The sequence below is a fragment of the Ursus maritimus genome, unplaced genomic scaffold (assembly GCF_017311325.1).
Source record: "Ursus maritimus isolate PB19 unplaced genomic scaffold, ASM1731132v1 scaffold_12, whole genome shotgun sequence".
Classification (NCBI taxonomy): domain Eukaryota; kingdom Metazoa; phylum Chordata; class Mammalia; order Carnivora; family Ursidae; genus Ursus; species Ursus maritimus.
The window spans coordinates 58,191,062-58,214,025 of record NW_024423564.1 but is presented as its reverse complement, the minus strand read 5'-3'; positions in this window follow the sequence as shown (position 1 = coordinate 58,214,025).

Genomic DNA, 22,964 nt, shown 5'->3' with positions numbered 1-22,964 from the left:
TCTGGAGAACGTATCTGTGCACCTGTTTTCTCTCTCCTTTGGGGCTCTCACCTTCTCAAGAGAAAGATCCATGTCTGATTCCTCTCAGTCTCATCCCAACGCCTAACACTGTTCCTTTTAAACAGAAGTGCGAAATAATGTTTGAAGAGTGAAAGAAGGAAGGAAGGAAGAACCACGCCATCGGAAGGCACACGCTGTGCAAGGTAGGTGCTCAATAAATGCTCAGTGAATGATGGCCTCAGGTTAATTCATGACATTTCGCAGAGGATTCATTCTTGGAACGGAGGCCTTCTTACCCGATCATCATTAAATCTTTTTTTTTTTTTTCCTTAGCATCTCCATGAGCCATTTACCAATGTTTAAATGAGGTATCAAATTGTTTGGAGGGTTACCATTTGACAGAATAAATTACAGAGGAGACTTAATTTGTGGTATGGTTCAATACAACCAATTAAATACAGTATGGATTGGAAAGTCATCTGCTCAGACTTTACCACTCGCTTTTCTTTTAAAGAATAAATTCCATCCCATTTAGCCTTCATATTATTTGTGTGTGTGTGTGTGTGTGTGTGTGTGTGTGTGTGTATGGGAGTGCGCGCTTTCCCAAGGCAATACTATTCATGGAAAAAATACCCACCAGGATTCAAGTGAGTTAACAAAAAACAAAACAAAACAAAAAAGCAGATACGTAGATAGACACAGAATAAAAATAGATACATGAAAAATACACTACTGCACACTACAGGCAATTACAGTAGTTAAAACCTCATAAGACAAAGGCAGGCCCAGGCTCATTATAAAGGCCTTTCTCTTTTCTAACATATTTTTGGATGCATTTGCTGCGTTGCAGTGCCAACGAGGCTGGGAAGCAACCTCTGTACCACCCCCAGGCACCCCATCATCAAATGCTCAACGGCACCGGTCAGAGTGAATTCTTCCTTGAGTCCCCGTCCTGAAATCTTCTAGAAGGTTTTATTCAAGGACAAAACCACATCTCCAAATACCCGAGTCTCTAGCCGGAGAGGCAGTGTGATAGCAGAGGGAGCATAGGAACTCTGGAGCCAGAGAGCACAATTCAAATCTAAGCATTATCATTTCCCAGGTGTGTGGCTCCGGGCAGCTCGTTCTGACTTTTTGAGCCTTATTTTCTCTTTTTTGTATGATATGAAGAATGACAGAGACACTTAAAGGTTGTTGGAAATATTAAATTAATTCATATAAAACATACCAGATATAAATGAGATGTCATTTTTTTCCCCACTAGGATGAAAAAAAAAAAAAAGGTAATACCCAGTGTTGACAGAAGTGTGGGGAAACAGACTTTCTTGGGCTGCTGGTTTCGTATGTGTTCAATGGGAGTAATAATAATAACTCTCTCATGGGCCTGTTAGGAGGATTGATGACTCAGGAGATGGAAAGGGCTTGCAACTGTGCAAGGCACGTAGTAAGGGCTGTGTAGATGTTGGCCATTATGGTTATTTTTATTATTTGTGGGAGTGTGATTTGGCGCAACTTTTCCGGAGGGCAGACGGGCAGTATATTTCAAAGCCTTAAAGACATGCATAAACTTTGACCCATGATTCTTCTCCTAGGGATTCAATTATCTGTAAATAACGTAAGATGTGTGTGGGGCCAAGGCTTGGACACAAGACATTCCCTGCAGGGCTGTTCGAATCGTGAAAAATTAGAAATACTCGAAATGCTGAGTGCTGACTGACTAGTTGCAGGAGCCGCTTTGTGCTGTATGATGAAATAATATCCAGCCACTGGAAATCATCTGGGGAACGTATGGATTTTCAGCATGGAAACATATTCACAACATCCCACTGAATTAAAAAAAAAAAACCCATATTACAAAATAGTATGTTTAATATATCCTGTTTTTGGAAAAAATGCATATCCACATATATGTGTAAAAAGTCTAAAAGTACATCCAACAAAATCTCCATGAGGGTTCTCTGTGGTGGAATTACTACAGTGATTTTTAGAATCTGACTTCTTGCTTATTTATACTAATTAAAAAAAATTATACCAATTACGTAAGTACTAAGCATTCAATAAGTAAGAAAATACTAATAAGTGTTAAAATAAAGAAAGAACATAAGATGCTTCCTTCTTTCTGACTCGGACTCCGTGAACAACGCGCACACCGCCATCTGAACATTTCTAGCATCGTCCTTGAGCCCACCGGCCTCTGTCACCCTCAGCCCCCACAACCGTGTCTTGTCAAGTGCGTCCCCCAGTATCTTTCACTCTGTCCATTCCTCTCTGTCTCCACTACCAGACACAGGTCGTGGCTGCTACTTCCTGCCTGGATCAGGGCAGTAGCCTCGGTCCCCACTCGTCCACTTCCGCTGCCCTCTGCTCTCACCACAGATGAAGGGGCTGAGAGAAAATGTGGCAGATTTGATCAAGGCTATCTTGAACTGAAAACACATTAAGGTCACCCACGGCTCTTCAGATAAAGAACAAAATCTTTGCCAGGGCCCCAGTCCACCTACCCAGGGTCTCTCATCACAGCCCCCCTTGCCTTCCCGTCACCCTGGCCATTACTCAAACTTGCGCACACACCGCCCTCCCGCCTCAGGGTTGTGCACCGGCCACTCGGTCCACCTACAAAGCTCAACTCCTTCTCCTCCTTCACATCTCAGCACAGATGTCTGTCCTCCTCTAAAGCTCCCGTGACTTTCCGGTATGGACCCGGTTCCCATGCTGTAAGTCCTCTTAGCTTCCTGGACTTTTCCATGGGGGACTGTTGTGGAGTGTGTCACCATGGATACAGATACACACACATAACAGCTCCAGGAGAGCAGCAACAATATCTTCTTTCCCTTATCTTATCCTGAGCATCAAACACAGCGTGTGACACAGAGCAAGCAAGCAGTACATATGTGCTTTTTATTGCGATAAAACAGACATAACATCGATTTACCATTATAACCATTTTTAAGTGTCCAGTTCCTTGGTATTAAGTATATTCACCTTGCTCTGCTACCATCACCACTGTCCATCTCTAGACTTCACCATCTTCCCAAACTGACAGTCTGTACCATTAAATGCTACCCCACTCTTCTTTTCCCCCCGCCCCTGGCAACCACCTTCTCCCTCCTGTCTCTATGAGTTTGTCAGTCCATAGTTGAAAATGAATCATTTGACTGAAAGAGTCTATCAGCAGGATCCCGAGTCCAAATCTTTCCCTGCACCCCCCACTCAAACCCACTGGCTCTAGGACTGTCTTCCTCACTAAGCCTTTATTTCCTTAGCTGTTAAAATGAGGAAGTTGTATTCAGTAAGTACTTATGTCCTGTTTTGCTCTAGACACCTCCTTAATTCCTTTTTAAATTTTATAACAACACAACAGCTATAACAGACAGCTGCTTCTTAGTAGCTCTCATACACACAGCTCTGCATTATCAACAACAGCCAAATTAGGGAAACAGCTCAAGTGTCCATCGACTGAAGAATGGATAAAGAAGATGTGGTCTATCTATACAATGGAATATTACTCAGCCATAAAAAGAACGAAATCTTTCCATCTGCAATGATACAGATGTTAGAATGAAATAAGCCAGTCAGAGCAAGACAAATACCATATGATTTCACTCATGTGTGAATTTAAGAAACAAAACAAATGAGCGAAGGGGAATAAAAGAGACAGAGGCAAACCAAGAAACAGACTCTTAATTACAGAGAACAAACGGATGGTTATCAGAGGGGAGGTGGGTGGGTGGGGGGTGGTTTAAATAGGTGATGGGGATTAAGGAGCGCATTTGCTGAGATGAGCACCAGGTGTTGCGTGGAAGTGTTGAATCACTATATTGTACACCTGAAACTAATATTATACAGTATGTTAACTAACTGGAATTTAAATAAAAACTAACACTCACACACACGCAAAAAAAATAATAAACATGCAGCTCCAGAAAGATGTGAGAGAAGTCCTTGACTAAAAATAGGGAGATGAGCTAGTTAACCAGCTAAGAGCTTCCTAGACCTATGATTTGGGCCTAAATTTGTCTAACAGGCAAAGTGGAGCCAGGTGTGCCTTATCAATTAGCAATCACCAAAGTGACAACATAGCAGATTTCTTCTCCAGAGACGTGAAAACCACCTGACACAGGAAACTGGCTTCCATGTGAAACACTAGTTTCCTAACCCTGGGGTTCCATCAGATTCCACATCCCATGACTAAGGATGCGGCACCAGCATAGTCACCATTGGTGGCGTGTGGGACTAGCTGTCCTTTCTCATTCAATTCACATTCTTCCCCCAAATCCCTTTGGGACTAGGCACTCTGGAATGACCAAGGCACAGTCTGGGCTCTCAAAAGCTAGCTAATGTGTATGTGTGTGGAAGGGAAGGGGCTCCTTTTCTGCTAGATACTCAGAGTGGTTTGCATATTGTGCTGTCCCTGTTCCCAATTCCAAGAGGCATGTGGTGTGAGGGAGGGATCTGAACCTCAGCTTTGCAGCCACGGGCAAGTCACCTTACCTCACTGAGCCTCAGTTTTTTCACCTGTAAAATGGGAAAGATTGCTCGCTCATAGGGAGGAAATGAGGAAGATCACTTGAAGTATCTAACGGTGTATCTGGAAGATGGTACTCTTAATACTTGGGATATTTTTTCCCAGGCAACTGAGTTTAAGGTCCTCAATCTATTGGACTACACAGTGTCCTATCACCAAGCATGCTTCCCTCAGGTAAGCTCTTCCTTCCTTAGAGATGACAGGATAACAGGTCTTCAGTAGACAAAGGGGCCTGAGGAAGAGAGTCTAATGGGAAATAAAGTCACCGGGAAAGCAAGAGGAGCTAAGGGCTAGGGAGAGTTTCAAACATGGTGACATCATCAAAGAACCTGGATGGTGCCATCCTGGGAAATTTAACCCTGTACCATTCAGTTGTATAAATCAGTGAATTCCTTTTGTTGCCCAAGACTGTTGGAGGTAGATTTCCTATTACTTGAAACTAAGATTTCTGAATGATATAGTGATCTCATCATCCCTGTCTTAGGAGGAAGCAGACTCAGAAAGAAGTGACTTGCCCAGGTAACAGCAGGCTGATATGGACTTTGAGCAAGTCTCGCTGACACTCAAGTCTCTGCCTGGTTAATGGTTATAATACTGAATTGCAATTTTGAATTTGCTTTGGGTATGGATTAGGATAAAACAAATACAGAAAAACACTGTTACTAGAAAGCAAGCTTTTCAGTGAAAGAAAAATGAGATACAAATAGAAAAGTTAAGAAATAACCTGGTAATTTTAAATGTGAATTTGGAACTACCAATACGAACTCATGACTTTAAAACTGGACTCCTACCACTGTTTGCAGAAAGGGCCCAGCAGTGATAAGCGCTCCTAATGTGACTATTTATTACCTAGCTATCTAGTAAGTATTGATCTCTAACTTATCTAGAGAGAACGAGAGTCAGAGAAAGCAAATATGGCAAAAGGTGAAATGTTCCGTTTGCTTGAATGTTTTTATGACGGGATGCCAGAGACAAACATGAGATCCTAGCATGCCTCCTTCTCTACCTCCCACTCTCTCTCCCTCTCTCTGAGAACAGGAGAAACCAAGGCACTGAACATTTCAAGAGCTTAACTGAAAGTAGGCTGAACACCAAAGACCTCTATCAAGTCCAACCCAAGCAACCACGGGTCCAAAACATAAGGGGCCGTTTAGTGCGCTCTGAAGTGCTTACCGTTAGAGATATCAGTTCCCTTTGCTCCTTGCCTTCCCATGGTCAGCATAAATAAACATCAGTGTACTTCTATTTTCAACAACATTTTAAAAAGTTCAGGTTGAATAAATACGGGAACTATTTATACTTCCGAAACTCTGGGAAAAAAAAAAAAACTTAGAAGATTCTCTATGCATAAGAATTTAGATTTTATTTTCATTATATTAAAGAGAAAAGGTACTAGTCCGAGGGCTTTCTCTGTGCTAGGCACCATGCCAGACACCCTATGTCTGCACTCCTCCTTTACTCCACTCCATACAACTACCTTCCATATCGTTTCTTCCCCGTTTACTGTTGAGTAACTGAGACACAGAGAGGTTGCGTAACTAACCCCAGGTCTCACTGCGAATAAGGTAGACCAACCCTACATTATTACAAGGTATGGCTCCAGGCCCGACAGCCTCTGCGCACTGAATACAGCTTTGAATGTACTTTAACTGCTTATATTCTCATTCTCCTAAAATTCTTATTTTTATTTCTGTTTCTTTCTGCATGAAGAAGCCTAATAACCATTGTAGGTGTTTAGTAATATAACCAATGATTTCAACATTTTAGCTTATGGTGTAAAATTATCGTAGCAAGTAGGTAAATGAGTGTGGATGAATGGAAATGAAACAGCATGTTTTGCTACAAGTCACTGCAGAAATGAGGTCGTTATATTAAATGGAAAATTACTTTTCGTGTTGTAACCAGTCTGAAATTAACCTCTGCTTTGGTCACAATGAAGTCTTGCATGCCAGACAGAAACTTACAAAAAAACACAATGACTAAATAAAATGCAGCCAATGGAAAGAACCGGATTCGGACTGAGATAGCTGGAGTTCAGGTCCTGGTGCCTTTGTTTGTAAGCTGAGGTGGGTAACTGGTGGTGGTGTGGTACATACGGTTTCTAAGATCCATTTTACAAAGACACTTGGGTGCTGAAGCGACACATGACTTTGGAGAGCCACAGGTCAGCCTCTGAAATCTAGATCTGTTATGGGCTGTTAGTGCCAACTTGGACCGATCACCTCACTTCCCTGAACCTTGGTGAGCTTATCTGGAACTCCAGCAGATCATTCCTAGTATCCTGCCCGGCACCGAGTGATGCTTAAGAAATGGTGGTTTCTCCCCAGCTCCAAGATTCTGTGATTTGACTTGTTCGTCATTCTCACACGTTGAATTGTGCCCTCCCCAAATTCATGGTTAAGTCCTAAATGTTGGGATTTCAGAATATGACTTTAGTGGAAAATAGTGTTATTACGGGTGTAATTACTTTTATCTTTTGAAAGAATTTTATTTATTTGAGAGAGAAAGAGAGAGGGAATGCACACACAAGCAGGGGAGGAGCAGAGGGAGAGGGAGAAACAGACTCCCCACTGAGCACAGAGCCCAGTGTGGGGCTCGATCCCAGGACCCCAAGATCATGACCTGGGCTGAAGTCAGACCCTTAACCGACTGAGTCACCCAGGCGCCCGCACAGGTGTAATTACTTAAAATTGGGTCATACTAGAATAGAGTGTGTCTCTGATCCAATATGACTGGTCATTATAAAAAGGGGAAATTTGGACACAAACACATGCATGGGAGGAAGACCCTGAAAACATAAAGGCAGAGATTGGAGTGATGTGTCTAAAAGACAGGGGACACCAAAGATTGTTAGCAAAACACCAGAAACCAGAAGACGGGGCTGGGACCAATCCTCTGTCATAGCTCTCATATGGAATCCACCTTGTCAAAATCTTGATCTTGGACTTGTAGCCTCTTGAACTAGGAGACAATAAATTCCTGCTGTGTAAGCCTCTCCGCTGTGCTTATTTGTTCCAGCAGCCCTAGGAAAGGAATATAGCCAGCTCCTTAGTTTCCTCTCCACACCCCTGTGTTTGAGAAGTTCTCCAAGAGAATGCAGGGGTGAAACAACAAAATCTTAGGTATCCGGTCCCATCTGCTCCCTCAGTAAACCTTAATTTTCCCATCTGTAGAATGAGGGGGCAGGTCTGCCTGCTAGCTTTGCTCTGCTTTTCAAGGCAGGACAGCCAACCCTTCAGTTTTCCTATTGCTGCCAGACCTTGCTACTTAAAACAGCAGCTGAGTGTAGTGCAGTGCTGTGCAATTTATAGCTGCATCTGTCCAATTATTTCCCATTTAGTGCTGTGCAGCATTTCCCCAAATACACCGCCAAACCACTGAGGCGGGGGGCTGAGCTCTCTGAGTACCAGGATCAAGTGGTTCTCTTACACTAATTGGCCCCGTGATTTGTTAGGCTGTTGCCTTGGAAAATGAACCGTCAGTAAAAGAAATTAGTACGAAATTGGCCCCTTCACTGGAAATGCACCAAGCATCACCCTGTAGCCAGTTCCTTCAATTCACCTTAAAATTTTAGGAGGAAAATTGACATAAACTAATAAATTTCTAACCCTTGGCTCTGTGATTTTCCCATTGAGATGAGAAAACTAGGGCTCAGAGGGATGAAGCAACTTGCCCAATCGATGTGCAATCGATGGTGAGGTTCCGAGCTGGTGTGACAAGTCGGTGGGATGGCCAAGTTCATGCCCGTTTTAGTCCGTCAGGTGTCTCCTCAAGAGCTGTGAGCATCGGGTTCTGCTCAGCTCTCTGCTCACTTACCCCTTCTTCCCCGCCCTTCTGGCATGTGTCTGTGCCAGACTTGGAGACAGTTGCACGCAAGCGAGAACAGATGTAGGGAGGCCTGGCTCAGTGTGTCCATGCTTCCTGCATCAAATACCACTAGCTGCTGTCCCAGCTCTGACTCATCTTCATGACTCGATTCCAGCAGCGGGCATCTCCCTTGATCCAGAAACTCTGGGTCACGCCCTGTGCTGGGTGCTGGGGACATAATGATAGAGCTGGCAAGATCCTTGCCCTTGAGGAGCTCATTGTCTCCAGGGAGCCAGGGAGCCAGGGAGCCAGGTGCCTTTATTTATTGTTTTCAAAGAAAACCACTCCCTTTCTTCCTAAAGCATAATACCCCAGTCTAGAATAACCCCTTCACTTGCATGATTACCTGGTTAATACAAGTCTTCTCCCTTAGACAGTGAAGACTAGGAAAGCAGTCCCTGGGTCAGTTCCTGGCTCACCCGTGCATCCCCAGCACTGAACCAAGTGTCTGATACTTACCGGGGGCTCAGGGATGATCTGTGGAGTGAATACGTGAGTAGTGTGTCCATGCCATAATGAAGGTGAGAACAGGGTAGGAATTAGCCTGCGTTGACTAGATTAACAGGAGACTGACTACGTAATTAGTGACTGTGGGGGTGTTTGGGATTCAGATGTTCTATTCTGATGGATAACAAAGAGACATGAAGCCATAAAATAGCATATGATGGAGAAGGAACTGCAATCAGTTTGGGATCAAAAGACCATAAAGTGCTAGGCAGAGAGCAAAAGCGTGAGAAGGGAGGCGGGGTCAGGGGATACAGGACTTTGAAGGCCACTTAAAAAACTGAAGTGCCTAGAATTGTCAGCTTCTTTATACTCGACTCTGCTGTGAATCTCAGTGGCAGCTGACCCTTTCAACTGGTTGCAGATGGAGTCCTCCTTCAGGCTAGGGAAAGACAGCAAGCTGAGCAGACTCCCCCAGCTGGCGGCCATGGGACTAACGGGGCCCTGGCGAGACTGCAACTGGACCTGGCCAACCACCTGCTGCCCTGGGCTCCCTGGGCTGGACCCGGCCTGGCAGAAGGTCTGCGGGCCACAGATGGGCCCCGCCCGCCTCCTCCCACATCCCCTGCTCCCTGGCCCACAGTCCATGACCTGCAGTTCACTCAAATCTCCCAGGCACCAGAGGACAGGGATTTTGTCACATGGAACACCGAATGACAGTGCTGGTAGTGACAGTGGTCATGGGGATGTGCCTTTGTTCACTTAGCCACACTGGCAGCTCTGGGGAACCACTGGATGTTTCCCAATAGTACAGGCTCTATGTCACCTATGGTGAGATCTAGGAGTAGGCATGGTGTGTGTGTCAGTGGCAGATGGGTCTGGATCGTTCCTTGGCTCTGCTTCTTTCTTCTGCTGTATGACCTTAGGGAAGACCTAGTCCTACACCAGACGTTGGGGGCTCCATTTGTGAGCTGCGGTCTCAGAGGGCCACCGTGAACACTGCAGGGTAACCTGTCAGGTGCTCGGTAGGTGTCAGCAACAGGGAATCTAGGAGTGCCAGACAGCATGCCGGGCACAGAGCTGAACAACCTGGATTCCTGCATCCGTTGTCCTTTCTGAGAGCAGTCACTGAAGGCCTGTTGTGAGCTGGGTGCCACGGAGGCACAGGGCGTACGAGATGCACATGGCCAGGCAGTCCCTGTCCTCCTGGAGCACGTGGTCTGGAGGACACAGCCAGGTGCCTAAGACAATTGCAGCGGGGTGTGGTACACTGTCAGAAGCACGCAAGGAGGACAGTTAGCAGGGGCAGGCTGCCAGGAAGAGGAGGCAGGAGGGCAGAGTCACAAAAGATGAGGAGTGACAAGGTCGAAAGGGGAGCACATTCCAAGGCGCAGGCTGCAGCAGGTTACAAAGGCAAGAGCAGAATCAGAGCCTCAAGAGATGCTGAGGGGTTCTTGGGTCGGGTGTTCAGAGGGTATGGCCGTGAGGTCTTCTATACCTCCCTTCTGCGCACCTCTTCCAGAGCGACTTCCCAGTGCAATGCAAAGAAGAGACAGACCGGGGCCAAAAAGTGGAGGGCTCGTCCCATCCTTTTGAGGATTCAGCTGAGACGGCAGGGATGTGCCACTGAAGACCTGGCTCCCAGAAAGCCCGACAGGATACCTTGCCCAGCTGTGTGAGCTACCCATCTCTCCCACCTCCTGAACCTCTTGTCTGCTGTGTACATAGCACAACACCTGCTATGCCCATTTGCAAGGACCTATTATCTACACGCCTATCTTAACTCTCTGGGTGCCCATTCATGAACCCGCATAAGAATGTCAGTGGCTTGCCCATGCAGCAGAGCGGGCGCAGGGATCACACAGACCAGGGACAGGAAGTGACACGCACCAATGACACAGTCTTCCTCACCAAACACCAGCCAGGCTCCCCTGACGAAGCCTCTTCTTGACAAAGCTTCAACCCTTGCCTGTGAAGACTTGAACAAACACTACCATACAGGCGTATCTAGGAGATCTTGCAGGTTCTGTTCCAGACCACTGCAATAAGGGGATTATCACAATAAAGTGAGTCAAATGAACGTGTGGTTTCCCAGTGCATATAAAAGTTATACTGTGGTCGATTAAGTGTGCAATAACATTATGTCTAAAAAGACAATGCACATACCTTAATTAAAAAGTACTTTATTGCTAAAAAATGCTAACCATCATCTGAGCTTTCAGCAAGTCATAATCTTTTTGCTGAGGGAGGGTTCAGCCTCGATGCCAGTGGCTGCCGACTGATCAGGACGGTGGTTGTGAAGGCTGGAGCGACTGCGGCAATTCCTTAAAATAAGACCACAGTGAAGTCGGCTTCATCACCGACTCTTCCTTTCATGAACAATTTCTCTGTAGCACACGATGCTGTTTGATAGCATTTTACCCACAGCAGAACTTCTTTCAAAATTGGAGTCAATCTGCTCAGACCCTTCTGCTGTTTTATCAACTAAGTTTCTGTGACACTGCAAATCCTTTACTCTCACGTCAACCAGCTTCAAGGCATCTTCCCCAGGAGTAGATTTCATCACAAGAAACCACCTTCTTTGTTCATCCGTGAGAAGCAACTCCTCACCCGCTCAAGTTCTATCCTGAGATGACCGTCGTGCAGTCCCACATTCAGTCCACCTGCAGCCACTTCCTCCCCTGAAGTCTTGAACCCCTCAAAGTCACCCATGAGGGTTGGAATCAGCTTCTTCCAAACTCCCGCTCATGTTGCTATCCTGACCTCTTCCCATGAATCACAAATGTTCTAGAATGGTGAATCCTTTCCAGAAGGTTTTCAATTTACTTTGCCCAGATCCACCAGAGGAATCACTATGGCAGTGACAGCCTTATGAAATGTATTTCTTAAATAATAAGAAGGCCGGAATGACTCCTTGCTCCATGGGCTGCAGAACGGATGCTGTGTCAGCGGGCATGAAAACAATGTTTATCTCGTCCATCTCCATCAGAGCTCTTGGGTGACCAGGAGCATTGTCAATGAGCAGCAATATTTTGAAAGGAATCTTTTTTTCTGAGCAGGTCTTAACAGTGGGCTTAAAATATTCAGTAAACAAATATCCTGTAAATATCCTGTAAACAGATACCCTGTAAACAAATGTGCTGACAGCAGGGCTTTGTTGTTCCATTTACAGAGTGCGGGGGGAGTAGATTTAGCATATTTTGAAGGGCCCCCAAATTTTATGAATGGTAAATGAGCAGTGGCTCTAACATAAAGTCCCAGCTTGTATTAGCTCCTAACAAGAGTCAGCCTACCTTTGAGGCTTTGAAGCCGGGCACTGACTTCTCCTCTGTAGCTACGTAAGTCCTAGACGGCATCTTCTTCCAGCAGAAGACTGTTCCGTCTACACTGGAAATCCGTTGTTGAGCGTAGCCACCCTCACGAATGATCTAAGTCGGAGCTTCCGGATCACCTGCTGCAGCGTCTACACCAGCACTGGCTGTTTCACCTTGTGCTTCTGTGTTATGGAGATGGCTTCTTTCCCTAAACCTCACCAACCCACCTCTGCTGCTTCCAACTTTCCTTCTGCGGCCTCCTCACCTGTCTCCGCCTTCACAGAATGGAGGAGAGCCAGGGCCTTGCTCTGGGCCAGGCTTTGGCTTAAAAGGACGTTGTGGCCGGTTTGATCTTCTATCCAGACACTCACACTTTCTCCACGTCAGCAGTAAGGCTGTTTTACTTTCTCATCATTCGTGTGTGCACTGGAGTAGCGCTCTTAATTTCCTTCCAGAACCTTTCCTTTGCTTTCACAACTTGGCTAACCAGCACAAGAGGTCTAGCTTTCGGCTAGCTCAGATTTCAACATGCCTTCCTCACTAAGCTCAGTCACTTCTAGCTTCTATTGAAAGTGAGAGACACACAGCTCTTCCTTTCACTTGTAAACTTCAGCCATTGCAGGATTATTATTTGGCCTAGTTTCAATGCTGTTGTGTCTCAGGGAAAAGGGAGGCCCGAGGAGAGGGAGAGAAATGGGGTTGGTGGAGCAGTCAGAACACATACAACGTCTATCGATTACGTTTGCCACCTTACGTGGGCACGGTGAGGGGCACTCCAAAACAATGACAACAGTAACATCACATATCACCGATCACAGATCACCGTCACAAATATAATAATACAAAAGTTCGAAATATTATGAGAATTACCAAAATGTGACAAAGAGACACAAAATGAGCAAACGCTGTTGGGAAATGGTGCCGAAAGCCTTGATGCAGGGTTGCCACAAGCCTTCAATTTGTAAACAACACAGGCTCTGCAAAGTGCAATAAAGCGAATCACAAGAAAATGAGGTATGCCTGTAGCTTCAGACGGCTCAAGGCTGGATCCTAAGGATGACCCTGCCTAAAGTACCTACCTGCGAAAACCTGAGGCTACCAGAAGAATTTACTGTTTGCTCCAGCCAGCGCCTGAAGCAGGGCCCCTGTCTCCCAGCAGCTGCGGGACGGGAGGAGCCTAAGCTTGGATACAGCACCAGCCTGCAAGCCCACTGCTTGCTCCTCTCCCCACATTTTGCAATTTTTCCAAATTACTCTGAGCTGACTCCAGGAAACCCCTGCTCTTCCCCCTCCCTCATTCTCCCTTTAAAATGCCCAGTCACAGGGCAGCTGGGTGGCTCACTTGGCTAAGTGTCCTACTCTGGATTCTGGCTCAGGTCATGATCTCAGGGTGGTGGGATGAAGCCCTCGCATCGGGCTTCGTGCTCAGTGCAGAGTCTGCTTGGGATTCTCCGTCTCTCTCTCCCTCTGTCCCTTCCCCCACTCACATGCGTGCTCTCTCTCTCTCTAAATAAATAAAATCTTTTAAAAAAATGCCCAGTCACCATTGCATAAGTTGGAATGGAGCTCTCAGCTCTACTGTCCATAGTTACTGAGTAAAATCTGTTTTCCCCACTTTATTGTCCAGAGGTGTCTACCTTTGACACCACACAGGTGATCACAATCTCCACCTACAGTGTGAGGCCGAGGTGCTGGGCTAAGTGGGCGAGGCACACAATCTCATTTATGATGCTGCTGGATTGGAGGCGGTCTGAGTGGGGACTGGGGAGACCCCCCACAGCACAGTGGTTATTAGGAGCACAGGCTCCAGAGCCAGTGGTCAAAGCCTGGCCTCCGGATTCACAAGCCATGACACCCGGGCGAGGCCCTTACCCTTTCTGTGACTTTGCTTTCTCACCTGTGTATTGGGAACATCCGTCTCCCCCTCCCACAGTTACGAGAATTCTGTGAATTAACACACATGGCACGCTCAGCTCGGTGCCCAGAGCACAGCAAGTGCCTCATAAATTTCAAAGTCATTCACAGTGTGTCCCACCAGGGGATACCTTCTCTGCTCATGCAGAATGTGTGCCCTCTCCTAGCACGTAGCCTGGTGCACAGTCAACACTTCGTAAACGTTTGTCAACAACTTAGCGCTCGGGCTGCTCATTCTTGCCGCTGTTCACCGCTGCACACTCTTTGGTCTGGCCCCAGAACTGTGCTGGGGCTGCCGGGTTGTGTCTGTATGACAGTGTGAGTGGCCCCCTGCAGTGCAAGCACACACACACAGATACCCGCTCGGTCTACACCATGGGGCAGGTGAGCGCGCGTGAGAACCCGTGACACGCAGCAGACACCCCGGGCCGGTGCATGCGCAGACGGGGCCGGCAGAGATCCTTGCCGCTCCGCGCTCAGCGGAGCAGAAGCAAAACTTGGCTGGAGACTGCTGTATTTCATGCTCCCTTTGTGTATGAGAATGGAACGGCGGGACAAAGTGATAGGAGTTGTCAAGTTTTGAAATGAATAATAAGATGTCTTTGGAGTGAAGCATATAAAAGAGATGAGCTAAAAATATAGCCGCTCCAAGAGCATCTGGGAAACAGAAGGATTAGCGAGGCGCCTTTAATTGCAGCAGAACAAAGACCCCTGCTGAAGGGAATGTTTCCCTCCCTCCCCGGTTGCACCTGCAAGCAGGTAAGCAACAGGATGAAAATGCAGAGTGTTTATTCTGAATGCCCTCTCCCTACTTTCGGAAATTAATTCCCTAACGTAGGCATCGAGCAATTTTGCACCATGCGGATACTATGGGAAACATCAAGGGACTCCGCTGGAGCAGATGGGGGGGGCAGTCGCTTTGGAACATCTTTTGTGAGCCCGGTGCTCTTCTTATAGAATCGAATTTAATTCTCATTACAAGCCGATAAGGAAGGCTTTATTCTCATTTATTTAGCAGAGGAGGACACTGAGGCACAGAAAGGTAAAGGTGCACTTCAAACAGCTAGAAAGTGGAATTGGGATTGGACCCCTACTCCCACCCTGACTGTCTAATTCCCAAATCCAAGAGCGTGATAACATACTGCTTCTCAGCCATTTCTCTCCTTTAAGGTTCTTCTACTTGACCTACGTCTTCTAAGAGACTGATTAACTCTCTGTCCTTTCTTTCATCCATCCATCCCTCCCTCCCTCCCTATAAAATTTTTTTGATAAAAGGTTCCCAATGCTTTCACAGTCCTGCAGCCTATAAAGCGAGCACTTCATTTTATCATTCAAGGCTTTTTGGCATCTAACAGTTAATAGCCACTTCATACTTACACGTGCAAAGAGCTTTACAGCTTTTAACGCTCTAATTTATTGTCTCATTCATTATCTTGTTTCATTATCCCCATGATAAAATGAGGGTGTTACATAGCCCAGAGAGGCTAAGTCATCTGCCCAAAGTCACATCTAGTAAGCAGCAGATCTGAAATCAGCACTCTCAAGGGCCTTCTAAACCCTAAATGCGGGCTCTTCCTGTACCATCTTGATAGAAGCAGTAGCTGCAGAGGTTAAGAATATGGACATTGGGGGGCGCCTGGGTGGCACAGCGGTTAAGCGTCTGCCTTCAGCTCAGGGCGTGATCCCGGCGTTATGGGATCGAGCCCCACATCAGGCTCCTCCGCTATGAGCCTGCTTCTTCCTCTCCCACTCCCCCTGCTTGTGTTCCCTCTCTCGCTGGCTGTCTCTATCCTGTCGAATAAATAAATAAAATCTTTAAAAAAAAAAAAAAAGAATATGGACATTGGAACAAGACTGCCTGGATTCAACTCTTGGCTCTGCCACTTACTAGCTATGTGACGTTGGGTAAATATGTATCTTTCCTGTGCCTCAGTTCACTCATCTGTAAAATGAGTGCAACCACAGTACGTACACCTCATGGAGTTGTGATGATTAAGTTGATTATAATATTCAGTACACTTAAAATAGTGTCTGGCACTTAGTCAACATTATATAAGTATTAGGTTTTTGTTTATTTGTTGGGTTTTGTTTCTTTTTGAACATTCACCTTCTCTTATTGTAGAATGTCATTCTATGGTTTGAGAGGACCCTGTAACTGGCTCAACACTACCCAGTTAGGAGAAGGCAGAGTTAGCACTTGAACCCAGGCCTGACTCTTTCAGCCGTATCAAGAAGACTCTAAGTTACACTCCCCTCCATCTGGAACATAGGATAGATGCAGAAAAGGACCCAGGCTGATTCTCTCTATCCCAGCCCAGAATAAGGAAGTGTGCCTGGGGGAACCATACCACTATAAGGACATACCCTCAGGGGGATATTATTATGGCCACTGTATATATGTATTTGTTCATTCAACAAAACTATTCATTGACTAATTCCTGTGTTTCAAGCATGGTACTGCATCCTAGGGACACAATGCTGAAACAGACATGGCCCCCACTCCTCCTGAGTTCAAGGTCTAGCAGGGGAGCCCTGCAAGAGAATCAGCAATGCGGTGTGCTAGGCGCCCTGAGAGGGGGAGCACAGCGTGACAGGGGAACCCATGGGAGAGGCCCTCGACTGGTGTAGGGGTGTCTAGTGCCTGCATTCTGCGAATGAAGAGAAACAATTAGAAACGATACAATTGAGCTCCCTAGCCTTAAAAATAAATAAATAAATCCTCCCCAGGCCTTTCTTTCCCAGACACAAAATGAAGCAGTCCATTTCTTGTTCAGGAAGGGAGTGACCGAGAGGGGATGAGGGGGCTTTACTCATGTCATTTGCAGAAGGAAAGGAAGAACAGGTGAAAGTATTGACGAGAGGACGCAGGGCCAGACAGAGCTGCGCTCACACAGCCCCTCTTGCCAGCGGTCAGCTGCGCGCCTGCCAGGCCAGCCCCGAGGGGGTCCGGGCCCCAGGTCCAGGTTGTTCCTGAAGCAGCTGGTAGGCAGCACAATTGACATTCAATGAAGCAGAGGTTCAGGCGGAGGCAGGTGGCTCCCCACTGACTCCCTCTTTGTGTCAACAGAGGCGTACGCAAGATTCAGAGCCCAGGCACTTTGTGTGGTGGAAAGAGAGGGTCTCCTGGTCAAAAGGTGTGGTTCCCTGGGTGGCTCTGAGCCTTCTCAGCACCAGAAACAACAGGTATTAGCCCACAGGGCAAAAATGCTAATGCTCAGAGAACCCAGTCCAGACTAATGCCCGGGATCCAGGCCTCGAAATCATTTTGCGCCCACACTCACCTAACATGCACGGTGAGACCGGGCCTTAGTCTCCTCATCTACAAAAGGGGGTTACTGTAACACCTCCCTTGCGGCGGGACTGTGAGGATGCTGCATATAAGATGGATATGGCATATAAAACACAGTACTGGGCTCCTAATAAGCTTCCAATAAATAGTGGCAGTGAGTGAATCGCCGTCTTCAAATCATCAGTATGACCCTGGGCAATGACTGCACTTCTCATTTCCTCAGTTTCCTGGTCTGCGAAGTGGGGATAATAAACTGCACATCATAAAGCTGTGAGTCAAAGGAGAGGAGTTCTTTAAGTACCTAGAGGAGGGCCCAGAATGTTGGGTGGGCTCCCGTGCCAAGCACCTTGGAGTTGACATCTTTAAAACTTGTATTTTTCCTTTTTAACTGAGTGCAGTTTCTTGCTTTCATGTTCATGAACTCTCCATCCCTTCCAGGACGTACTGAGTCCCTGCTGTCAGGCCAGGACCTGCAGGTCAGCTCTTCCGCAGCTAGTTCCAAAGGAAGGGACAGAGCCCAACCTGGGCTTGTGAAGCTTTACAACGTTCTCCCTTCTACACGAGTCTGAGCAGTTCCAGCGGCAGAATTCAGCCGTCTTTGTCCTTTCACAGGTGTACATGGAGATCTGCTTCTTACAAAAACTTCCGTACCCTTCTCAGTTGCCCACCACAGTGATCAGAGGGCCTGAGGTTGGAGTGGTTACAGTTAGAAGTGGGGAACCTTGCAACCAGTCTTACTGGATTCGGCCAGCCCCATCCCTAGGTGACCGTGACAAATTTACCTCTTTCCATCAGCAGGATTATAGTTTGATCACCAGTTTATGTCTCCTAAAGTGTCCCTGAAGCAGACAGCATGATCTGTGGGTAGACCTCGATCATCTCCTGAAGGCCCTCATCACTGCCTGGGCTCAATGCTGGCTTTCGTCCCCAGACCACACGAGGATCACCTGCTACTAATTCCCACAAGGCCAGGCTGTTTGGAAGTCAGGCGATGGGGCTTTATGGATTTGGTTTCTGGGAGAGTAGGTGTGCCCTATCTCTGTGCCACGGAACAGTAACTACCAACCACCCTGGCCGGCACTGTGGCCAGCCTTATATCTCCATCACTTGCCCTGAATTATTTGTGCTCTGTATCCTTACTCATTCTGATTTTCCTCATGTTTGCCCTATTGACAGCTTCCTATTACAAGCCCTTCTTTTGGCTACATATTTCCAAGACTGAACGATAATTTCTCCATCTATTAAAATTCATACAATCCTTTGGGCTGGGGTAACTCAATCAGCTCTGAGAAAACTCCTGGACCCATGAACTGAGTTTACCCTGCATGTTTCAGCAAGGCCAGGGCACAGGGCAGGATTCCATTCAGAGCTGAGAAGATTCAGCACTGACCTCTAATGGTTCCTCAGAGTGGGTGGGACTCACCGAGACAAGAGTCTTTGTCTCTTTAGAGTGCTTTGCTGGTTTGTCCCTCTGCCCTTGGTTCCTCTGTCCTGGGCTTGATCTTCCTACTTATGGCAACATGGACGGAGGCCCATGAGGTTGTGGACACCTTACCCTGGATCAGAAAGATGCAGGAAGTAGTTCTTCGGTCCCGTCCTGCAGGACTGAGCAGGTTGGCATGGTTACCACCAGTCCTCCTCAGCTACTTCCTACCTGCCTGGATTTGGCAGGAAATTTACCTCCCCTCGTCCCAGCTGCTTTTTCAGAGGTGAGGATTAATGAGATCGTGTACGAAAGGACCCGCCCGAGTGGCTGGCACAGAGTAGAAGTGAAGGAGTACGTATTTTATGACAGTCAAGAAAGACAACACTATGTTGGGGGGAAACCTGCTTGAACAAAAGCACGGAGGTAACTAATGAGGAGAGGACTCTGGGGTGTGAGAGGAGAGAGCTGGCTTAATAATAGTGGGAGGTCAGGTATACCTGCTCTGGTTGAAAACAAATGAAAAAGAGCCTCAATAGCCAGGATGAGAATCTGGGACTTGGCACACCAGCGCCAAGAGCCTAATGCAATTTGTTAAACAAAAGCAAACTCTCATAAAAATCATTGCAAAGACAGGGAGGAATACTGCCTGCCGCCAAAATACATACCGTGACGATGACAATAACAGCACAGAGGAGGCGGCTAGCCACCAAACCAGTGACCGCTGACACTGGTGACCGCGGGCTGACTCAGTGTCTTCTTTGTGCCACTTGCCATGCTAAGAACTTCGATGCATGATCTCATTTCAGTCCCATAACCGGCCTGTTGAATAGGAGCTATTATTATCTCCAGCTAATTCATGAGGAAACTCAAGTAGAGCGAGGTTGTCCTTCGCCCAAGATCAGCCAGCTGGGAGAGTAGTGCAGCTGGGATTCATACCCAGAACTTTCTAACCTCAGGACCTGTGGGTTTTCCAAATCCACCGAGGACAATTTCCTATTCCAACCTCTGCTTAAAAAACTTACTGCGTATTACTCTTCTCAGAGTACTGCTTTCTGAAATGCCTAAAATAAAAATACGCACATCCAATAATACATACCTCCACCACAAGAGATAAATTTAAACTCCCTGTTTTAGGCAAAAGAACTGAAAGAAAAATTAGATCTAGCAATAGAAAAATTGAATGTCCCAGGAATACTGACAAACCATTAGGCCTGTGTGTTTCTATTCCACATCCCCATCAACCCTGACAGCTTCATGCTCTACCACGTCTCTTCAGGGCCTTAAACCTACCGGGTCCTTGCAAACTCCGTTTGCGGTCACCTCCTCACAGGAGCCTTCCCTAACCACCCTAGCCAAAGTCCACCCCCTTCAGTTAATCCCTAGCATATCACCCTCTACCCTGGGCTTCATAACATTTATTACTCTGACATTCATTTGTTTACTTACTTGTATCCTTATATATTGTCTTACCTGCCTTGCTTACCACTGTATCCCCAGTGCCTATCACCTGGCTGTAGTAGCTGATTAATAAACATTTGTTGAACAAAGAGAACTCCTATTCATCCACCAAGTCTCAGCTCAAACACCAAGCACCACCTCCACCCCAAACTGAGATCAGTGTCCCTTTGTGGGGCTCCCATGAAGACTTCCCTTAACTATCATTGCCCTTATCATACTGTATTATAATCACAGATTTTTCTCTTCTGAGATAGGTCCTGAACCCATGAGTGTAGGGGTGATGGGGCTTTTAAATTATTATATCCTTAATACCCAGACTAGTATCTAGCAATTAATAGGTGTTAAAAAATGTTTGTTGAATATATAGGCTGATGAATGTTATGGATGGATAAATTAATACAAGAATTAAAAATGGACGATTTATTTTTTCAGCTGTGGAAATTAAAATTTATAACACTTCCTGCTATATTGTACCCTCTAAGACCTATGGCTTTAATATATTAAAATGTGCTACGTTAAACCATGAAATCTCAATGGCTTATTACACCCAGGGTCATCTTTGCTTCAAGCGACACGTCCAACCTGGGTTGGAAGGGGCTCTGATGCAGTCACACTGGGCTTGCTTCCATATCCCAACCTGTAGTCTTACAGTTGTCAAGGCAGGAGAAGAAAGAACCAGAGGTTTGCATCTGGTGCTCACGAGCTTGGCCTAGACGTGATGTCACTTTGGTTCATAGCCAGATACAGTGACACGGCTCCTAGCTACAGAGGCTGGAGATTCGGAGGAGCCGTGGCTATGAGGTGGGTAAGTGCACGTCTCTTCCATACGTGGGGATCACAGAACACCTAAAGGCCATGCCAACGACTCATGTCTCCATGTGCTCCAGGTTTTGAGAAATGTCATCAAATGACTTTCAGTTCATCACTGTCTAATTTTTATTTATTTATCAAAGACATGGTTAACTACCAATTGGGAATTTTATCCTTGAATAAGCTATAGAATATGACCTCAAGGAGCTAATATAATTGTAACCTAATGTAGGGAAAAAAATTCCACTTGATTATTCTTTACGACTTTATTATAGTTTCTCTCAGGTTTTTTGAAATGATGGCTCACCTCTATTTACAGGCCACTTGGTACCAGTGTGGTTGGTCCTTTATATAATATATAATCCTTACAACAACCATGCAGGATAATATTATAATTTCAGTTTTTAAAATGAGGAAACTGAGACTCAACAGGTATAAAATTCTTGACCAAGGTCACACAAATCATAAGGATTCAAATGGAATTTGAACTCAGGTCTCTCTGAAAACAGCTCACAGAACCAATGACCATCTCACTGGGGCCCAGTGTGTCTGGAGGACAAGGAAACGATTTCCTGAGACAGATTCCTTTGTTGTCCTTTTGACCTCTAACATCCTATAAAAACGGGGCACCTGGGTGGCGCAGTCCTTAAGCGTCTGCCTTTGGCTCAGGGCGTGATCCTGGCGTTCTGGGATCGAGCCCCACATCAGGCTTCTCCGCTATGAGCCTGCTTCTTCCTCTCCCACTCCCCCTGCTTGTGTTCCCTCTCTCGCTGGCTGTCTCTATCTCTGTCGAATAAATAAATAAAATCTTAAAAAAAAAAAAAAAAAAAAAAAAAAAAAAAAACATCCTATAAAAACATTTTATAAGCCACAGTGAGGAAAAAATTCAAACTGCATCATATAAAAGACTCTGATTTATTATGCATAAATTATGGCTTGTTCCTTGTTTCAAGATATGAGAAGACAAATGGAGAATTGCAAGTTAGGGACGGATGTTCTATCAGACATTGAGCAATCATGGGGCCCATTCAGAAAACCAAAATAATAATCAACAACAATTGGGGCAATTCTTAGGCTCATATACTAAATATATCTAATGTTGCCCACCCTGTGGATTCTATTATTTGAGAAAGAAACAAAAAAGGATACATTCTAACTCTACCTTACAGATGACTCACAGGGTACAATTACCTTTGGGCTAAACGCTCTTTAACAAGGACAGTGGGGTAGACATGGGTATCTTTTCACTTCTGCTATTTCTCAATTGCATGGGCTGGGACAATGATTTTATTTCTCATTGTCTAAGTATCTTTCTCTATAAAATTGGGTTGAGATTCAGGGTAGCATAATACTTATGACTCGGGCCCCAGAGCCACTTAAAAAATGGATTCATTGGCTCATCCATTTACTCAGTTGATAAATATTCACTGAGGACCTCGTAAGGGCCAGAAACTGTTGGGTGGGCACAAAAATGAATAAAAACAAACATAGTCCTTGTGCTCATGGTTTTTGTAAGACATAATATTCAATATCTCCCAGCCTTGGTTTTATCAGTAAATTGAAGATAATAGGGCTGTTGTAGGGATTAAAAGAAATGATGCATATGTTGCTTAGCACAACGTCTGAGAAAAACTAAGTACTCAATAAGTGTCAGTTGCTATTATTAGTAATAGTAGCTGTAGGGGTAATAGTAATTAGCTCAGTTTTGAGAACACTACGAATACTCAAACATTTTGAATGATACATGAATAAAATGTTAATATAGTAGGTTGTACACCACAGATGTAGTTTCCCATAAGAAATCCATCTATCATTTATTATCTATCAACATCTATTTATTTCATCCTCACTACTACTGGGGCTCTGGAATAGGAAGAGATTTGGAGGACCCTAAAGATATCTAAGACTTGCCCTTCT